The sequence below is a fragment of the Clarias gariepinus genome, chromosome 7 (assembly GCF_024256425.1).
Source record: "Clarias gariepinus isolate MV-2021 ecotype Netherlands chromosome 7, CGAR_prim_01v2, whole genome shotgun sequence".
NCBI lineage: Eukaryota > Metazoa > Chordata > Actinopteri > Siluriformes > Clariidae > Clarias > Clarias gariepinus.
The window spans coordinates 13,767,101-13,786,718 of NC_071106.1; the positions used below are offsets into that span (position 1 = coordinate 13,767,101).

At 38.3% G+C, this 19,618-nt stretch overlaps 1 protein-coding gene across 1 annotated transcript in view; it reads right to left on the minus strand.

Annotated features, from left to right (window-relative positions):
- The window catches only part of tbxas1 (thromboxane A synthase 1 (platelet)), a 73,302-nt gene that overhangs the window by 8,149 nt on the left and 45,535 nt on the right, over positions 1–19,618 (minus strand). The gene's annotated exons all lie outside the window — the stretch shown is intronic.

Here is a 19,618-nt window from a genome sequence, read left to right on the forward strand (position 1 = left end):
GGTCTTCTGTTCTAGTAGCACATCCATCTTAAAGTTTGGTGTGTGGTGTGTCATGAGGTGCTTTTCTTCTACAACACTTTTTTGGAGTCATTATACCAGTCTAGCCATTTTCCTCATACCATCAACAACATATTACTGGATTTACTAAATAAAAAAAAATGTTTTGGATTTATATGTTTGTCGTATTCACCATTCTGTGTAATCTATTTAATATTAAAATCATATGATCAGCTGTTTATAAAATACTCAAATCAACCCTTTTATTGTGTTCTCATTGTGGTAACCAAAGCTTGTGATCTGTATCTGCATGTCTTTGTGTCACATGATTGGCTGGTTGAGAATGCGCACAAATAAGCAGATATACAGGTGTTCCTAATAAATGTCCACTGAAGATATATGTAACTTTCCCCTGAAGACACTGAGCATGCACTCAAGACCAGGCAGACTCGACATATAGCCGAACATACACAGAGAGACAGCTGGCTGCATGCACATCCCAGGCTAAAGCAGAAATATTTCCGGTCTAATAAATGAGCTGGGCTCTGTTCGGAATTACATCCCTGCCTGGAGTGAAGCTACAGCAGAATAACAGAAGTTTGTGAACCGGCACTAAGCTGCTAATGGAGGACCCAGTGAGGATGAAGGCTGCACATCACTGAACCGTAAGGCACTACAGGACCAGGGCTTGACAAAGTTATTCTAAGTCTGCTATTCACAGCTCTGTTTTTTATCAGTCCTTTTACAGGCACATGTCCTGTTACTGTATTTATATAAAAGGATATTGATGCAGTCATTGGGATCGAGGAATTGATATCATATTTCTGTAGTCCTGCTTCTTATAAAAGTTTCCCTGATTCCTCTCTTTATGTAACAAAAAAAAGCACTGTAGGAGTCAGGATATAAAAGCTTTCTACTAAGCAATAAATGTTTACAAGGCCTGACTTTTTTTGGTCTAAAAGTAAGCCTAGCTAAAAAAAAAACTGTGCGTTTTAGAATTCTTAAATGTTACGGCAATACAGTTTCATAAAGTAAAAAAGGAGCACATTTACACAATTCGTCTGTGTGGTCTCTTTTTAAAACCCCTAACATACAATCACTAGGACAAAAGGCTTTTACAGTGTAGCACAAAACCTCACGAAAAAAATGTGGTGAGCTAAAATAGCTTATGCATATTGCCTTCAAACATATTGCTAGGAAGAAAAAAGGAAAGGCTTTGCCATGTTCAAAGAGGCACCCTGCAAAAATAGCTCATTTTCTTTGCATATTTCTGAGCCCCTTGATATTAATAATGTCAGACTCCTTTCAGCAAATGAAATTCATTCTGCCTGTGTGTGAGGTATAAGCTGGGCTTAGAGCAGAGGCCCTTATCAGCAGCCTGCCTTCTCACATCTGCCTGCCTTTCTTATTTATGCCTAGCCATTCATTCACATCATGGCCCATCAGGGACAACAGACCAACATCCAATTACTCCTTGATTTCTGTTTTTTTTTTTTTTTTGAGCATAACCATCATTTTTGTGTCTGTGTATCACTGAACAGTCTTCATTTTTCTTGTCTGATCCTAGTATATTTGACATCAACCCTTCATTCACTATTCCATCATTAGCTTTGCTTGCATATTTATCCTGTTTTTATTCCAACATTTAAATACAGACCCTTAAGTGTTACTGAAAACAGCGAGTGCAGTGCGTGCCAGGCTGCCAGCAGGTGCCCTTGCTGATCACCTACATGCCATAGGGTTACCATAGAAACTGTTATTTATTGTTATTGATAGTGATGGAGGCATATGTGCACAAACAAGACAAGCCTCAAGGGTGCTGTTAATGCACAAATGCAGTCAGTGTCAATGTGCGTTGTTTTCCAACACCACAGAAAGCAGCGAGGCTTTCTCCCTCTCTGAATGAGGAAAAAAAAAAGTGCTCTAGAGAAAGCCGGCACTGCTGTTAGAGACACGTGTGCCATCTCTGATTAACTGGTCTCGCAACCAGCAGTGTACGGAAAACAGGAGAGAACAATCAGTACTATAATGCAGTTAGATTGTAAAATAAGCCATTTTCGGACAAAGCAATCAGATGAAAGACACAAGAAATATACCAGGAGGTCAGGCACCTTAACACTTAAACCCATGCGCTTGGCTCTCATTAGTCTCCTTGGTGACTGTGTTGCTATGGCTAAATTGCTAATTAACGAGTGTAATTGGAATGACTATCCCAGTCTTTGACTGTATCCTTATCAACTAGAGACAGCCTCAGTCGAATGACTGCTGAATGATACAACACTGGCCAATGCTCAAGCTAGACAAGGCCAAAATAATGAAAAAGAAACATAACTAAAAAATTTTTTAATTGAAATCCCATGGCAAGAAAATGACTTTTCAGACATATTGGCGCTTATTTTCAATGATGATAATAATGGGAAAAGCCAAGAGTTGTGAGAGGTGTGGACAGAAAGAGCTGCTAAAAAATTTAATTCAACATGAGATCTGAACATAAACCTTGTGCAGAATTGGATAACATACATTCATATGTACTGTATATAACGACGCTTCATAGAGAGGACAGACTAAGAATGGAGTGGGAAATAAAAATCTTATATAGGAAAATACAATGAAGTAGTAATTATTTATACAAAAAAAATTATTTATGCACATTTCACTGGTGCTTTATTTTTCTATTTGCCCACGATCACAATCCTTTAATAACTAAAGATCGGAAAGGGCATGTTGTGCTTTTTATTCGTTACATTAACATCCGCCAAACACTTGTCACTTACATTATAACAACTATAAACAGTCCATCCCTTACCTTTCTTCCTCTTTCTTTCGCTTTCGATGTTAAGAAGACTAAAAGCAGCTTGTTACGTTAGGGAAACCACAAAGCCCTCTGTTCTCAATCCTTTCCTGTTTCAGAAAACCTGAAACTCACTGCTTTACTTCTCTTTGTTACAAGTTGCTGAGTCCTTTTGGACATGCGAAATAAATACTGTCACAGACAAAACTTTAGTGCTGTAGAACTCATTGGAATAAACATATTGCTATAAACCTCTCAGCCCCAACACCCGTCCTAATTAGAACTGAGAATTCTACAGCGCCGTTGTGTACAAGGGTTTCGAAACGGTTTAAGTCAGGGGTGTCAAACTCATTTTAAGGTGAGGGCTGGATGAGAAGAAATGTGACCATGTGCGGGCCGAATTTGTTTTTTGTTTTTTTAATCATAGTGCATCAAATTACAACAAATACACTATATTCTGTAAAACTAAATTTAACAAGTCCTCAGAAACTGTTCATTAACACTCATTCCTTTTTGGGGAAAAAACAATGCCAAGTAATGGCAAGCAAAATCCTTTCCTTTGAACATGAATATTACTTGTCAGATACTTTTTAGTAATAATAAAATAATAAATAAAATTTGCTGCAGACTCTGTGTACAGACAGTTACATTAAATATGAAGCTATAGGCTACAATATAATTTACAAACTAGAAAAACACTTCACAATTAAAAAAAACTGCCTTTAACAACTCAATAGTTTAGAAAAAAAAATTATATACAAAAATAAATTCTTCATGGTTAATGCAAATGAAAAAAAAATATCATTCACTTTAGATATGAACATTAACTATACACTACACCTGACTTCTCTTTCCATTTCTCCTGAAACATCCGCCCTTCCAGATCAATTTTTCATTTTTTGGACATTTCTTTAAAATCGCGAGTGCTTGACACACATCTTTAAATAGCCGAAGAAATTTGATTTAGGCGGCAATTTAGAATGCGCATGCATGTTAGAGGTTTCGGCAGAAGCGCAATAGAAGAGCAGTTAAATAATCAATAATAAAATAAAATAACTGAATAAAAACAAACACAATATTGCAGCGAATACCCGGACATAGACTTTATTTAATACTACTACTACTTATAATAATAATGATAATAAAAAAGATTTGATATTTAATATTATTGTTTAAATCATCCCGTACTGGATGCCTTAGTGGGCCGTATTCGGCCCGTGGGCCGTATGTTTGACACCCCTGGTTTTAAGCGATCCTGTATATCAGTGTAACAAGGAACATAGGAATGAAAGAGATACTTTAAGTTGCAAGCATCGTGTGGTTAGATCAATGAAACAAATCTATATGTCTTTTTAAACTTTTAGGTTCAGCAATCGTATAAGACGAGCTCTAGGTAAGGATTACTTTATCTTCTAATAAGGTTCCATCTTATTAGAGTCGGAAATCTCTGGCCAGACGTAGGGCATTGCTGTAGAACCGAAAATTACAGTTTCAATCACACTGAGGAATGTGCACACAGAAACACACACTCACACACACACACTATCCACCTTCCAGGAAGTGGCTGCATTGCAAACAGTGCTTTTCAATCACACAGCTTATGATTCAGCCTTTGAGAACACCCTCATGCATGAGAAAATAAGTATGTGCTTTCTGAAACACCAGAGGGTAAAGCAAAAAATAACATAACCACATAAGATAGTCATAAATGGAACATCATTTTTGCAACAACACTCCCAGGGAACACTTCTTGGAATCTGTAAGTCAGACCTTACCGATAGAGAAGAAAAAATTGTTGTATTACACAGTTTGCTGTGACTTATTTCAGCTGCATGTTTAGTGAGGATTCCTAGATGTTTATATTAAAACAGATGGACTAAGGGGTTATTGAGGATTGAAGATCTCGTTGCGATCCAATTCCCATGCTCCTCACCATCGTGAGCTTCATCTACTATAATCCTTCCGGAAATCAGACCGTTCTTTGTCCAGTTTCATCTCCTCCAATGTGTCTGGGTCTCATTATGGTCCTCACATGGCCCCTCTGTGAGTCAGGGATAGAGCCATTAAAGCAGCCAGCACAGGCTCTGCATTTAGCACTTACTGCTACTGTGAGCACCTTTTATTCAATTTAGTTTGATGTGCCTGAGAATAGAGCTGTAATGGAAATTCAAATGACAGGTCATGAGGCTCCCTGTAGTCAAAGCAAGTATGCAGGTTTTGCCGTAATGATAATAACATACTGCCGGTGAACACTATGAAAATGGCTATTACCGTCAGGGCAACTAACATTTGTAGAGCTTCTAATAAAAACTGCTTGCATTCAGTTAACAAACAATACAGAGCTGAGATATGGACAAACAATATGGATTCAGAACCTGAGCGTTTATATCAAAGATCTGATCTACCAGAGGCATATAAATGTTGTGAAGCCCAGCAACATAAAAGTCCATGCTAACAAACAACTGGATAAGCAACTATAATATATAACTATATAAAATATGACTGAAAGGTGACATGAGTTACCTGTAAATGTTTAACAGTTAATATTTTTTAACATTAACATGATGACTGCCACGACAGTTTCTGAACCTTTAAACATTTGGCTTTATTCTCACTTACTCACTCAGTCTATACCATTTTATCCTGTATACAGGGTCACCCTATCCCAGGAAACTTGGGCCACGAGGCGGGGTACACCCTGGACCAGGGAGCCAATTGATCGTATGGCACACACACTTATCATATGGCATGCATTCATTCACACACTGTTGGCAATTTTGGAATGCCAATTAGCCTAATCTGCAGGTCTTTGGACTGTGGAAGGAAACCAGAGTACCTGGAGAAAACCCACCAAGCAAGGGGAGAACATGCAAACTCCATACACACAGAGGCAGGAATCGAACCTGGAGGGGCAAGGTGGCAGTGCTAACCACTAAGCCACTGTGCCGCCCACCAGCCATGCAGTCACTAATTAATCAGTTCAGACAGGTTCTTTTTTTTTTCTTTAATCTTTAGAAGTCTGTGGAACATTTTTGTCTCTTAATGAGCTGCCTTCAGATCAATAATTTCAATAATGAATAGAATACAGTACAAAAAATTGCTGGTAAATGCCATAAAGACGGTAGTTATAATGTTTAGTAATCTAGAATCTGAACTACGGTCAGTTTTTTAAAATGCTGATTAATCCCGTTATGGTATTCTTCAATTGCATCATTCAGTCTGCTAAAATACCGTGCTGGGTCTGTGCATCTGGACCGTTAGCCACCAGTTGAAGACACCGGGTAAATGCAGTCTCAAAAACATATGAGCTTGTTTATATAACTGAGCAGGCTCAATCTGCAATCAACCATTTGTTCCAAACCTCATATGGTAACATATTTTCATTGTAATTAACTTTGGGATAATCACCCCAATTGTCTTCCAAATTTGCAGTTCACTATATTGGCGGTTCCCATCGACTATTTAGTTCTCCCCTGCCATATATACCGATCAGCCAAAACATTAATGCCACAAAAGCATTAACACATTAACACTGATTATCAATTATACATCAGTATACTGGTGACAGTATCATGCGCATCCAAGGATCACCCGTGCCCGCTGGGACCAAAGTCCATTCTGTCTGCTTCGATTCTACAGAAAAGCCAGTGCAGCACAACCTGCTAAAAACAGTCAATGTTGGCCATGACAGAAAGGCAACAAAACACCCAGTGCACCACAGCATGCTGCACACACTGCACACATATAATGCACCTGAGCTCTGATTCAATCTTAATCACTGACATTCTGATTGACAGTAAAGTGAACAAAGAGCAAAATAATATTTTTTATACACAGAGACCAGGGTTAATTATCCTCTTTGACACCTGATGACAGATGGCATCATCTAGAACTTGCAAGCTCCCTGAAGAAGCATGAACACTTCTTGTAATGTCACATGAAAACATTAAGTAAATGAAAACATTAAAAGCTGTGGTTTTGTACATTTTGTACGAGTTGCACTGAACGTCTTTACCTAAAAAAGTCGACTAAACCCCATTTATCTAACAGTCTAATTTTATGAACATAAAATACTCACATATTAGGCTCATTATTTAAACATGTACAATATTTATTTATGGGCAGCATAAAGCTTTTTTCCACCCATAGGACACATTTTAATAAAATTTGTCATTAAATTCCAGTAGACTTTAGTTTAGAGCTACTGGTCTTGGAATAAACCCATTTAATTTAGGTGACCATTAAAATAGTCCAATAAAATCCTTATAATAAATGTACTAGGTTAGAATAATGGATTATCACTGTAACATATATATAAAAATCATTGGCCCCCGGAACCATGGTGTTACAATTTCCTTAAATCTAAACCACAACAGAAAAGGTGCAGCCAGGTATAATAATATAGCACATTTCAAAGGCATTTTCGGCGACCACCCTCGAGACAGCAGCAGTAAATAGGCTAATTTATGTACCCCCCAGGAGAGAGCAAAAGGCATACTGTGGTGGTTTAACAATGGCTGACGTCTGACAGCTGTTGACGTTCCGGTTCCATCAGTCAGGAAGGCATGGCTGAATTACAGAGCACATGTTTATAGATGTTTAAGTTAAAGGACCGCCCTCTCCCCCAGGGCCTAAGGATTTTCATGGGGCCTTCCACTGTGGCGGCAGCATTTTGATGACTCCATCTGCTCCAATCCATTAGTGCAGCCAAGTAAACTTAAATAGCCAAGGTAAAAAACACCAAACAACATACAAGGGAGTCGTATTTAAGGTCTTGCAATATCAACATCATAAGAAGACAGCTAAAGCATCTGTCTGAGAGAAAACTTTTTATTTCCATCTCTAGTACATAGGACTCGCTTACATAATGAGATCTAGGGTCAGACGGAACAATGCCAGGAGCTTAGTCCACTAGTCTGTGACTCATGAAACAAGATAACAAAAATGAACACAGTGTAAACTCTTATCTAATTTAAAAGGGAGGTATAAAGTTATGTTATACTGGTCATATAATAACTTATAATAACTGTTGTTCGAATTTATTGCATCTTCATTTTAACATTTTGCAGCATCTACCATATAGGTCACTTTTTGAAAAATACAAAATGAACCTCTGTATTAGTAGAAACAGAGCATAACAAGATCATTGTTGATATTTTTGTGGGTGATGGCCGGATTTTACTGGCCACATTATTAGACCAAGCATTTTTGTAGGTATGCATTACGACACCATAGCTGTCTATTCAACGGCACAGTGGCTTAGTGGTTAGCACTGACTGTCACTTTGCAACTCCAGGATCCAAATTCAATTCCCGAATTCGCCATGTGGTATGTATGTGTGCATGGAGTTGCATGTACTCCCCATGCTTAGTGGGTTTCAGTCCAAATTAGACAAACGCGTGAGTGAGTGTATTTTTGTGTGTGCCCTACATTGGATTGGTCCAGGGATAGGCTCCAGGCACCCCCAAAGACCCTGCATACAGGATAAAGTGGTATAGATGAGTGCGTGAGCTTTCTATCCATAATGGCGAGTTCTCTTACGTGTTTGACCACAGGATGTTGTGACCTGAATAGTTTTTGTTTCAAGCATTGTTATTCCTTACACCATCAGTTATCAGCTACAGTCGATAGCTTTATACCAACAAGGTGCACCCTTGTGGCAGAGGAGTACAAGCAGACTTAATAAACTTGCAACTCAACTACTACAAGCTACTGCAGAGAAACCTAAGGTCAAACTAATCCAAAATTAGGAAAAGAACTCCTAATGGTGCTGCATTCATTAGCATACAGAAACATCAAGCCAAACACATTATTTTAAATGTTATACAGTGTACAGCAATCAGTACAGTGTCAGTTGCCAGTTTTTGGTAGTAGTCTAAAAACTGGCAACAGTAGAACCTACAACCACTCACCATTTTATCTGGGTTCAATTGCTGGCTGTAGTCCATGCATAATTTGTCATGACCCAATTTGGATTTATCTTATCCATAGTGTAAAGGAAATACCATTGGACCACCACTGAGCAAAGATTATTTGCATGATGGAATCAACTTGTATTTTTGGTTTGTTTTTGAATATTACAAAGAACCTACAGGGCTACAACTTTGAACTTGGCCAGCTTTTATAGTTCAAAAAATGCTATTTAAGCATACTGTATATACTGTGGTGACTATTGTATGTGTAGCTACATGATTTGTGTTTCAGTGAATAGGCTGTGTTGTGTGTTGTTTGCACAATTTTGCTACTATAATTTGGCATATGACTTTATAATATAATAACTTACATATTATAATGTAGACCAATATTGACAGCAGTTAAGAAATACCAGCACTGAACAGCAAAAATTACCACGGAATAAGCTGTAACTTCACAGCAAATAAGCAGTCCACCACTAAAGCAATTCCCGCTAGCAGCTCAGATGCTGCTGTAAGCATTTTATGATGATTTTATGATGCTTTTAAACAGCTGACATATTAAATGTCAAACTAGCATATGACTAGAGCCTTATCTACAGCATATCACATACAGTAAGTGGGTTGGAGTTTCTAAGGATAAACATACAGTACGTATTTCTCTGCTGGTACAAATAGATCATGGTCTGAGAATATCAGAGGGCTAAAACCTTCTTAGTACAGTGATAACTACAAGTAGATCTTTTTTTCCAAATGTGCATCTATTTAAGAAATGTACAAGAAATGTCCATATTTTTCATTTAATCTGCCGTATCCTGGTCAGAGTTATGGTACATCCAGAGCCTAATACAGAAACCGCCTATTTAATCTTAGGGACAAATGACTACATCCAATCCAGCTTATGTTTTGTGCAGCTTGTGAATGTTTTTGGAAAGTAAGAGAAACCCAGAGGACCTGGTGGAACCCCATGAGGACATGGGGAGACATGCGGTAATTGTCTAGACTTCAGCACAGCCAGTATGAACAGTGTGTATGGTGTATGTCAGAAATGCTAACTGCAGATCCATCATCCTTTTCCTTGAAAATCTTAATTTTCCATTATTATGTTCCACTATTCTGAGCCAGAGCCACAGAGTGAGAAACAGAGAGATAGCGAGACAGAGAGAGTCAGGTAAGTCTCTGAACATTCCCTTGATGATCACTGGTCTCAGCTCTCTACACTTCCTTCTGCCTTTCACTGTTTGCACACAATTCATCCCCATCACTTCTGTGTTGTCTCCCACAGATTGACTAAGAATGGAAAAATAGTCCTACACAAACCCTTTTGTCTGTTTGAAAAACAGCAATTATGGCCATCTCAGTAAAGGTCACATATTAATTCATGGAATGACGCTATTTTTAAAATTCTTTGTAATGTCTTGATCCGTCCCCCCCATCTCTCTCTGCTCCTCTTTTCATTTTATCTCACACTAAATAAACACTTCTATTCCAGTTTGATGAGATGCTGGATGAGAGTTGGCTGTGAGTATGGTTCAGTGTCTTTCACCTGCTGAGCTTCAGCTCTCCTAATCAAAGTGTCCAAGCTTTTCAGTTCTGACCCCAGGGGTGCGGGGCTACTCACACACCAGACAGCCTTCATCTCAGCTAGCGAGAGAGAAAGACAGAGAGAGAGAAAGAGAGAGAGAGAGAGAGATCCACAGAGAGACACATGAAGAGGGAGAACAGAATAAGAGAGTGAAGCAATTCTGACTCTTGTAATCTCACCCTTTTTCTTAATCCCTGAATTACCAAGCACACCAAATTTCCTTTACGAAAAACAAAGGACTGTTCACAATCAGGAAGTTAGGAATAATTTCTATACTCTTCTTTCAAGGCTTGCACAAAGCTACAAGCCAAATAATAGCACTTTCATTATAAACTGACAGCTGTAGTGCTTTGGTGTGTGCTGGATTATTGAGTTTGGCAGTCGAGATGCATGGTCTTTATTTGGGGTTGAGTGATATGTGCAAAGGGTGATGAGTGAGGGAAAGAGCCCCCTGGAGATTCAACCTTACAGGCACAGCACGAATGAATTATTCACATACAGGAAAGCCAGACTGTGCTTCTCTCTCTCTCTCTCTCTTTCTCTCTCTTTATTTAGTCCTCACTTACTCCCACCTCCCACCAGTCATTGTTACTTCCTGTCTTTGTTTCTTGCACCTCTTCTTTCTTTGCTTCCGCTTAATCTATCTGTTTCACACCTTCCTGAAGTTCTGTGTCATGCTCATAATTTCACCATCTTTATGTATAGCTGTCTAACCTTGCCTTCGCCTTTTAGCTTCTCTAAAGAGCTGCCGTGATCTTTACAGAATATTTTTTAGATAAAAATATTGAATCTAAAATTCCAGAGATGGAAATTTACTGAGATATTAAACTTAACTGAAAGTATAGATAATGTGTCATAGCATACTTAGTTGGAAGTGGAAGTATCCAGCCATCAATGTATTCAAGTCAAAAGTTCATTTTTTTATTGATGAAGTTAGAGGCAGCATTGAATCAGTGTGTGTTCACACTGTTACATAATGTACTGTATGTAGTTCAGTTCTCTTGGCTCACAAGTTCAGAAGTATAAAGTCCTGGTTCTCTTAGGCATGACGTGTATATAAGGTGGTGTCTTTACCAACTGAAAACTCAAAGAGTTTATAAAATGGACCGTCATACATTGAAAACAACACAAACGTGGCACCAAATGGTGAATAAAACATTCGCCAATGTTTTCATCCAGACAGCTGCCCATCCCCCAAAATTAAAATAAAACAAAATTAAATTAAATTATGCACTAAAATATACAGTACTGTAATTCGCGCATTTCGGATGCTCATTTGTGTTTGTCGACAGGGCATAGCTCTAGACACACATGTTCCCAGTGGTGAAAAAGAAGTGGTGTTGTGTATTTGTTGTTGGAAATGGGTCTCCTGACGAAGGAAAAAGTATTCATAGCTGAGTATTATTTCCGCTTATACAGCAGTGTGTACTCAGTTATGGCAGAACACATTCCTTCCCATACTCTTCCCATACCCCCGATCTTACACCACCTGATGCCTACTTGTGTGGAATGTTAAAGGAGACTGCATTCAACTGTGAAGATCCGCCAATAACTTTTCCTGCATTACGCGAGGAAATGGTCTCCTTTTGCACGAGTCTGCAGCAACCTTTGTTCTGGGAATCCGGATTGAGAATCTGCATGAAGGCAGTGCAGAGGACTTTCATTACGCATACCATGCTAAATCAACATGCTAACAGCTTTCAAGAGAAATAAACTCACATATGACAAAAAGAAAATCTCGTTCATCTTTTCATTTCACTGCTGTATATTTTGCCGCATACTGTATATATAGATCTTGAATCCTTTGATAGTCTCTCCCCTCTCCTGGGTCCGCCTAACTGGTATGAGAGCACAGGACAACACGTGATAGTACAGTAGGGCTACAGTATATTCAATAGGGCACTCAAAATCATATGACATTTTATTAAACCTTTTAACTGTTACAAAGCGCTCTTGTTATTGAATGCAGCCATCCTGTGCTATCGCATGCGCTCCTGTGCTTTGTCCAGAGTGAATGTCTTTAGATGCTCATTCAACTTAACATTTAATTTGGCAGTGTTACATTTAGGTTTTCCATTTGGTAATCCATTTTTCCCGCTTTTTAAATCATGGCAGCTTTTAAAACTCGTCCAGTGCTAACTGACATAGGTGGGACCTTTTCTAACTCCTTCCCATCCAAACACTACCTCTACATCGGGTGTCACAGATTTTAATTTTGTAAATAGACATACAGTACCTGGCAAAAAATGAAAGAAGTTTATATTAAAACTGACGAAATAATGTTTAAATATTATAACATTTTGTTTTCATTTAAAAAGTGATTTTTATAATTTACCTACTTAACCACTTAACTATTTGCCTAAAAGCATCAGCTCTGATAGTTTTTGGTTGTTAAAAGGATGAATGATCCTGGTTTCCTAATGAATTATTCAGAAGCAAAAGATATTTAAAATAACCATAATTTACCATTAGCAGGGCCTGACCAATTTATGCTAGCCTATGTTATTATTAGCGAGGTTAAAAAAAATATATAAAAAAACATTAATAAATATTGCCAAGTGGAAACATACATACCTGAATGTTCTTCTTTACATTTTATGGAGCTTATGTGTTCTGTGATGTGTACATTGGTAAACCTAATTAGATGCTAAACTGAGCACATTAAATTAATTTACACTGCATTAATGTTTAAAAGTTAGTACCCCCTCTTTTAATTTTATGTGTTTTTGTAAATAAATAAAAATAGGATCGTAGCGAGTCTTGGTATCATGTACTGTAAATACAACCTCAGACTATAACTTTTTTTTATGATGCAATTACTAATTAAACTAAACTTACAAAAATTTACTAAAACAAACAAAAAAAAAAAAAAATAGTAAGTATCCCTCACTGGTTCCACAGGATTTAATATGGAAGTTGCAGACACTGCTAATCATCAGCCCTTGATTAATTGATCATCTGCAGGCGTGCAGGCTTCTATAAAAGCAGAAGCCTTTTAGTGTGTGCTGGTATGGAGCAGTCAGGTGTGTGTTAACACAATGCCAAGAAGGAAATACATAAGCAATGGTCTTGGAGAAGCAATTGTTGCAGCACATCAATCTGAAAAAAGTTTACAAATGATTTAAAGTTCAATGTTTTGCAGTGAGATTATTCACAAGTGGAAAACTTTTAAGACACCTGTCAATCTGCATCTGGGTGGACATTTACCCCAAGGCCACACAATGCTCAGAGAAATACAAAAAGACCCAAGAGTTACATCTCAGCCCCTTCAGTAAAATGTTGCAGTTTCTCTATAATCCTACAGGTAGTGCACTCTAAATTACTTACACATTTGCAAATTATTTGTTTAGAATTATAACAAACTCCAAAAAATTATATAGAATTAGGATATTTATAAAATATCGTAATATCATATCGACTGGGCCATAGTAATTCCCATCCCTAATACCCATGATGGTGAAAGAATTATGGTTTGGGCTTATGGTAAAGCCACATGACATGGGCTTCGACATAAGCCCACAGCTTATAGCTTAGTGTTCCTTTATGACCCCTACACTGTGGATTAGGTACCAGCCAGTTCATAACCTTTATACATCATCAGTCTGAATTAGAAAAGTTATGAATTCCTCTATATACCAGAGTATTATAGAGGCAAATGTGAGGATGTGTTCAGCACAGTCAACAGGCCATGTGTGACAGCTAAAACTTGGCTGAAATTGGGTCATGCAACTGGACAATGATCTGAAGCACCCTAGAACTATACATCTACATCAGAATGACTGAAAAATATAAGCTAAAGTTTTGGAATGGGCTAGTCAAAACTCCAGACCTAAACCCAACTACAATGCGGTGAGAGCTTAATAAGTGAATAATCATATGCCTGGAAAACCTCAATGAACTGTAGCAATGTTGTTAAGAGAAATAGGCCAAAATTCCTACATACTTTAAGTCATACAGTCATTGGCCTCATGAGAGAACAAACCTTCAATATTTGTAACAATTACTTGGAATATCGTAATAAAAAAATGTAAGGAATACAAAATAGTCAGTTTTAACATTAATCAAATAAAGCATGCCAAAGTAATACTTAAATATTGCAATCAAGTACTATTACTTCCCCGTTTAAACCCAAACATTTGTCCTGTTATTATTTCCTATTTCATGTTTCTTCCCCTTAAAATAAGATGTACCAGGAATGTACTCAAAATAGAGTCATTAACTTTTCCTCAATGTAACCTTTAAATTAATTCTGTAGTCATTTAAGTGTATATAAAAACAGGTGAAGACTGAGTGTCAGTGAACACTCATTTTGTTAAAATAGCAGGCTCTATTAATATAAATCTACTCATGCATTAGTAACATTAGCACACAGCTTTTAGCTTAGTGTTCCTTCATAACCCCTACACTGTGGATTAGGTACCAGTCAGTTAATAACATTAGTAGATCATCAGTCTGAATTAGAAAAGCAAACTGCACTTCTGCTTTATATTTAAAACTCTGAATAGTAGTGAACACCTTATTAACCTTACTTACTTCCTTTTATTCTAACAAGAAAGGAGAACTCGTGCTGACCTTGGTGTGATTATTGAGCCCATGAGCTTTTGTTTGAAGCTCTTGTAGAAAATATTTCTGAGACGGCATTCTTTTATTTTAGAAATATTGTGAAGATAGGAAATGAATTATTGTCTGGATGTTTAACTAGGAGCATAAGCAAGCTCCAATTAGTCCAGAATGCAGTAACCAGATTCCTTAGAACCAGAAGATATCACTCCTACTGTATGTTATCTTATCACACTGCCTTGGCTCTCACTGAAACTTTATGCTCTGATTATAAACTACTGACCTATAAAGCACTGAATGGTCTTAAACCACAGAACCTGGGGAAAAATCTGATCTTTTATGTTCCGCCACATCTGCTTCGATCAAAAGGTGCAGATCGTTTGTTGGGACCTCAAGTAGTGAAAGCTACAGCAGGGGGGCAGAGCTTTCTCTTACAAAGCCTTATAGTTATAAAACAAACTTCCTGTAAGTGTTCAGGACATGACTACAGTCTCAGTATAAGATATCTAAGCAGAAAACTTATTTAAGTCAAGCCTTTTAGTTTTTTCCCTCAGGTAAAAATAGACCCTGAAGGGTTAATGGGAATAGACTGGTTTTGTGAAGTGAGATGTTTGGTTGCTGTCACCCCCTACTCAAGCATTACCTCAAGTTTGTTTTTTACTTATGCTGTCATAGCTAGACTTGAGAGAGTCCCTGCTTGCATTTGCCCACACTGTTACAACTCTCTCTCTCTCTCTCACTCAACGTTACTCCTGAGATACCAACACCTGACCTGTTCTGCTCTCTGGACATGCTCAATCCATACTAGTTGGAGTTCTCATCATTTAAAAACCACTCAATCCTGAGGTTGGCTTCACATGGGCAGACTAAAGATCACCTTAAGATTATTAGAGAATATCCTAATAAAAATGAAATACGCCACGATGTACCTGTTGGCTTTACTGGTGCATTTTATGTTAGCATTTATATATGAATGCTTCTAAATGTCTGCATGAGTTGTAGCCTGGATTCATAAAATAGTTAACTCATAAACATGACACTTTATGGTAAATAGGGAATGAAGCCAGACACAAATTTAGTCTTTTTCTTCTTCGAAGCTTCAGGAAGCAGGAATGGCTTAGGCTGTGAATGTGTAATTTTTGCTACATGGTTCGCCTTCCTGCCCTCGTCTCCCACCTCTGGCTGACTCATTAGGTGACGCTCTGCTTCATCTCACTCTGCAATTTATGCAGATAAAAAAAGGGCAAATTAATGAGGGACACCCTGGGGGTGCCACCACACAATGCAGGAAGAGAAAATACAAGCCTAGACACAATGTGTTCCACACACACAGACAGTCAGCAAGGAATTTGTGTTTTTACCTTTTAAACCCAATGATAATAAAACTGCTGCATGCTGGAGCTCTGAGGCAGCTCCGAGTCAGGAATATTGCTTATTTAAAAAGACAGAAGCTTAGTAAGAGTGACATTCTGAAGGTGAAAGACAGTCCAGTCCTATCTGTCTACTAATTTAGCGTCTAGGATCTACTGCCAAGAAAGCTTGACAGCGAGTGCTGAAAAAATAAATCTTTTGCTGTATCCATCATGTATTGTACAAAACCTCTGAAGTGACATGGTGGTTATTTTTTTGATAAGGCATGACCAAGAATAAATGTATTGAGGCCACAAGTTAATATCATGAGGCATTTCATGGGATTATTATCTTGTGGTGATGAGATAGGAAAGCTGTGGCCACAAATTGGGTAACATGAGCCCATGACTTAAAATGTTATTGGATCATCATGCGTATCGTAAGGCCTCCAGTTAATTACTTGGTGGGAACGGGCGAAATAAAAATCTGTTCACATTTAAGCAGTCGTAAGCAGTTTAATTTTGTGAATTATAACAAAATTGTAGTAAAGAGTAAATATTATCAGTCAACGCCATGCTTAGGTTCTGCCCTGAGTTGCACTTTTCATGACCACAAAATAGAGCTTGGAAAATATAGCCAAATTTGTGGCCTTAATATATTAAATCGTAGTAACAAAATAACTTGCAAAAAGTTTAACCTGTGGTCTTAATGTATTAATTTGTGTTAATAACCACGGTGCCACCTCAGCAGCTCCATAACCATGATATCTCTCAAAATTACCAAACTATGTTGGGTCTGTAATCTAATAAGTGCCATCTGGAAGAAGTAAAAAAAGAGGCCAAATATCACGTCCAGTGATTAATTTACAGCCAAGAAAGCTAATGACACTAACTGTTAAACAAATGAACCATTTTGGTCTAACAGCAAACAATGCCATTTTGAGTTCAACTCAGTACACATCTTTAATATAAATGTAGTATTAATAGATCAGTAACAGTACACAATAATTAGTGATTCACACAGCACGATAAGTACTAATTAGGTAAATAATACATCTAAAGAAAAAAGGTTGACATTTAAAAGTGTTTTTACTTTATCTGTGCACATCAATGTTGTGGTACAAACTCAGCGCTCTGTGCTGCTTGAGCAGGAGAGTGACATTTGAAAAGCTTTCAGTGTTGAGAAGCATTCAGTTGGAGCACAGCTAGATGCATTTACAAAATAAACTGAAAGGCCCTTTGCTCCTCAGTGAGCTAAATTCAAAAGTCATGCCAGGCAGTGCAGCCTCAGCCGGGAGGGACGCACTGACCTTCATATCCACTATGGTCAGATGGCTTGCTGTGGACGGATGCCCAGCTGCTCCGAGTAAAACTTAAAGAGCGCGGCTATTGCTGGGTGTGCAGGCACGTCTCCTAAACACACCAACAGAAAGCCAGTCCTGCTGTCACCTTTTGAGCTACTATGCACAGCTCAAAACTCGAAGTAACTTTGACTGAAACTAAAACTTTAACATAAAACATCATGTATACAAAAGCACTTCACGACATGAAACTTAATTGTGGGGGTACTAAATGCTGTGTCCAACATTTTTTGATTGACTTCAAAATTAAAATCTCCTTTTTTTAGCGAGTAAGGAAAATAAAACTTGCAATCATCTCACAAAAAGCATGGAAATGGATGTCCATGTAAAAGCTGCCACAAGTAACAAATTATGCCCAAAATGCTGCAGCCAAAGTTTACATTCAAAAACTCCCTGTTGCCCAAAAAAGCAAAAAGAAAAAAAGCAAAAGAGACCCAGACTTCCTGAGCAGGGCTAAATGGAGCATGTGAGAGTCAATGAGAGTAAGTGTATAAGATGAAAGAGGAGAAAGGGAGTCATTGAGATGGACCAGCTCTGCGTTTGATCCGAGCGGCTGCCTGCTGGCTGCAGGTATTAAGATTCAGCAGATGCAGGCGCGTGCTTAACAAGGCCGGGTTTATGTGTCGGCTATTACGGTGGCATTATGAGAAAAGAGGACAAGGAGCTAAACAAAACCGCCAGTGCTCAGGGCTCTGATGTAGTTAAAATACTTCATGCTCACATCGTTCTCTGAGTTGTTTATCTGAGCATGGAGTCATGCTGTCACACCCACAGCACCTCTTAATCACAGATTTCATGAAATAATGCATTACGCAGTTTTCCTGATCCTGAGTTGAGAATGCTACTTCGCAGGGAAATGTGACTTCACGGTGAAGTGAAAATGACAAGAAAGCAATGTGGGAGACCCTTTATTTCCTTTAACAGTACACACTTAACAGACCTGCTCAACCCCCTCTGCTCTTTCCCTCCATCATCTTTCCTCTCTGCACACAGTTTGCAGGTTTCAGCTAGGAATCGTGTATTACCAATCTGTATTTTTGCACTCTCTTCCACAATCACACGCACTCACACACAATTATACACACACACACACACATACACACACGCACAAAGCTATAGTGCCACCATTATTGCAAACCTGTGCTATATATTTGAGTGGGTCTGTGAGTTCCATTGAGCGCTTGTACTGAAAAAAGATGCCGGAGACAGATAGTGCTCAGATTGTTTAGACTATATAACCAAACACAGTCCACTTTTCAGGCGGCATCGTGGTGTAGTGGTTAGCACTGTCGCCTTGCACCTCCAGGGTCTGGGTTCGATGCCAGGCTTGATTCCTGTCCCTGTGTGCATGGAGTTTGCATGTTCTCCCCATGCTTGGTGGGTTTCCTCCGGGTACTCCTGTTTCCTCCCACATTCCAAAGACATGTAGGTAAGATTAATTGACATTCCCAAATTGCCCGTAGTGTGTGAGTATGTGTGTAAGCCCTGTGATGGACTGGCACCCTGTCCAGGGTGTACCCCACGACCCAGAATACAGGATATAGTGGTATAGAAGGTGAGCGAGTGAGTGAGGTCACTTTTCAATGCAGTGGTTTCTCTGGAATTTTTATTTGTTAGTGTGGCATATACCATACTACAGTAGTCGTTGATGGGTAAAGAGTTTGTACTGTAGAAAGAGTTAAAAGAGTTAAAGCTTAAAATAAGATGATTAGCTTTAATGTAATCAGTGATATTACTATTTCAGGATGAGTGAGTAGTGTGTATGTATTAAGAATTGTGTCGGCTTATAGATGCAACATTTGTTTCTTTGTCTTCTGCATAATCTTGATTGCCTATGTTAAGTGACGCATATAGCCACGGCCACTTCAAGACTAAAGCGCTGAATGCATAAATAAAACGCTAAATGATATGATATACAATAATCTGGCTGAACAGATTCTGAGATTTTTGACCAATGTGCAGACAAAAACTCTTTTTATTTATTTAGAATATTCCCTGGAAACAACAGAAGGCACAATATGTGTAGAAATCACAGCTAATTATAGCACATGTAGAAACAAAAA